The sequence below is a fragment of the Euwallacea fornicatus genome, unplaced genomic scaffold (genome assembly GCF_040115645.1).
Source record: "Euwallacea fornicatus isolate EFF26 unplaced genomic scaffold, ASM4011564v1 scaffold_152, whole genome shotgun sequence".
In the NCBI taxonomy this organism is placed as follows: domain Eukaryota; kingdom Metazoa; phylum Arthropoda; class Insecta; order Coleoptera; family Curculionidae; genus Euwallacea; species Euwallacea fornicatus.
Genome location: NW_027096120.1, coordinates 25,588 through 28,484, shown reverse-complemented (window position 1 = coordinate 28,484; position 2,897 = coordinate 25,588).

Sequence of the window (2,897 nt, the reverse complement as noted above, 5' to 3'; positions counted from 1 at the left end):
TCCTATGTGGTTAGCTTCGCAATAATATGTATCAGTTACTAAAAACATCTCAAAGAGTACATCATGAATTCAAAAAATCGTGAAATTGATGCCGATTTGAGGCAGTTAATCATTAAATTGTATTGTGAGGGCCATTCAATGGCTAAAGTAGCAAACATGGTAAAGAGATCTAAGTCAACGGTACAATATACAATTGAGCGCTATGGAAAACATGGTATGGTAAAAACAAGACCAAGAACTGGACGCCCAAAGACTCTGAAAGCGCAAGAGGAACGATATATTGTGCGTCACATTAAGAAAAATCCAAAAGTAACCGCCACGCAAATCAATAAAAATTTAAAAAAAGACTTAAACCTAAATTGTAGTGACGAAACGGTTCGAAATGTTCTAAGATGCAACGGTTATAAAGCCAGATCCATCCGCAAAAAGCCCTTTATTTCGAAAGCGAACAGGCTAAAACGGTTGAAATATACTAAAGAGCATTTAAATAAGGACCAGGACTTCTGGAACAACATAATTTTTAGCGACGAGAGCAAATTTAACATTCATGGATTGAATAGCAAAGGAAAAGTGTGGAGAAAACCGAATACTGAGTTTGAAATTAAAAATTTATCTGCAACGGTCAAACATGGAGGCGGAAGCGTTATGGTTTGGGGTTGCATGGCGGCAGCAGGAATAGGCAATCTGTGTTTTGTTGACGAAATAATGGACAGTAAAGCGTATGTGAACATTTTAAAAACAAATCTTAAAGCTAGTGCGGAAAAGTTGGGCCTTAGTAGATCTTTTATTTTTATGCAAGACAATGATCCAAAACATACCTCGCGTCTAGCAAAAGAATGGCTGTTATATAACGTTAAGAGTATTCTAAATCACCCACCCCAATCGCCTGATCTAAATCCGATTGAGCATCTGTGGGAACACTTGGAGCAAAAAATAAGATCATATACAATTACTAATAAAAATGAGTTAAAAGAAGCATTATTAAAAGAATGGTCCAAAATACCGCCTAATGTAACATCAAATTTAGTTAATTCTATGAATCGACGATTACATGCAGTGTTAAAGTCTAAAGGAAACCCCACAAAATATTAAACATTTATTGTTCCAATAATTCAATTAAATTTAGTTAATATTAGTTTAGTCATATGAAATCGTACGGAGACTTTTTTGTGCAAGAATATGTCCAATATTAAGAAAAGTTCGTCTAAAATTGGAATTTCTTTGACTAACTTCTTGATTATCATTGTTAATGGACTAAGGAATGTTCCTTGTTGTAGATTGTTATATATTTTGTTGATAAACTATTTGTGTTGCCTCTAAAACTCCATAAGTTTGTGTGATAACTAACCGTACGGAGACTTTTTTGTGCCACTGTATAAAGAAATTTGATACTGTGGGAAAATTCATGTGTAATTCCAACTGTGTGTTATATAGGAGTGAATTTCAGAAGAACTAGTGAAAACGGAAGAAAAATGCAGAAATGTGTTCTCGTTCCACATGCAATTCTAGTTGTAGTCACCGAAATATCCCTTGAACACGACGTGTAAAACCCATAAATCACCTTAACTTCAGTAAGTTTGACCATAAAAAGTTTGTCGTAATATGTATGAACGAGATGATCTTTTATACTGAAAGATGTTGAAGATGAGAGAATTTATTGATAACTTTTATTTGTTTTTTACAAGACTTAATATATCTAAATTATTGACAGTCACTGACCATTCTAAAAGTATAAAAAATACAATAATAAATGGTGGTTTACTAAGCTTAAGATAAAACCACCTTAGCAACAAAATACCTATAAACAAACTACCTGTCGACATTATTATAGGAGAACCATTTACTAGTACGGAAGTATTAGGTAAAAGAATTCAATCATTGATCTAAACAAGGTATGTCACAGGTTCAAATTGCGATGTTTTATTGGTCGTTGCGTGTAAGCCAGCTGCCTTGAATTTTATGTGCGTCACAGTTATTTTATTTTACATCGTACCATCTTTCATTCAACAATATTTTTTTATTTTTCAAAATTAATTTTATATTTAAAAATATAAAGAGACAAGCGAAACAAAAATTATATAAAAAAGAGATCGAAATTATAATAATACGAAAAAATACAAATCTAAAAAATATGTGGATTGTCATTTAAAGAACCAAAACTTGAGAATTTAGATTTAAAAAAACCTTATACCTACACTTGACTAAATATACCTCGGACTAACATCATAGTCCGATCACCCATAATTAAGTACCCTCCGAAAAACAATTAACTGGTCATTAATGACTCATGAGGTAATATGACGTTGTGTTATGTTTAAACAACCCATGCCATCCTTAACCAAACAATGTGTGTACTCGGAATTATTGAGAGCTCTATCCAGAGCGGATTAGAGACATATCAATTGATTTGAGAAATATCGAAAAAAGCCGAAATTATTATTTGGAAAAGGGTTTCGATCAGCAAACGAAGCTTGTCAGCTAATAATATTAATTAAACACAATAAATTATGTGGTTTGATTTTCTCAAATTCGGACTTCTATATCTAAGGTATTATCTGCATAACATGTCCAGTTAGTTAGCTGTCAGTTAACAATTAATTGGCAAATGAAATATTTTCAAACTGAACTTGCAACTCATTTTATTTTAAAATATTTTCTATATAATAAACTAAAATTAAAAAGAAATCAAAATTAATATGTTCAAATAATTTTTTCACGTAACACTTTTTAAACTAAACTTTTTTAGATTTTAGAACATTTTGTTTTTAAATTTCTAATCTTTATAACTTTTCGATTCTACAATTTTAATTCTTATTCGGTATGCTCTATGCCTATTAGCCAATAGAAAACTAATGAGCCATAGAGGAAAAAAATAGCCAAACGAGACTACATTCTTA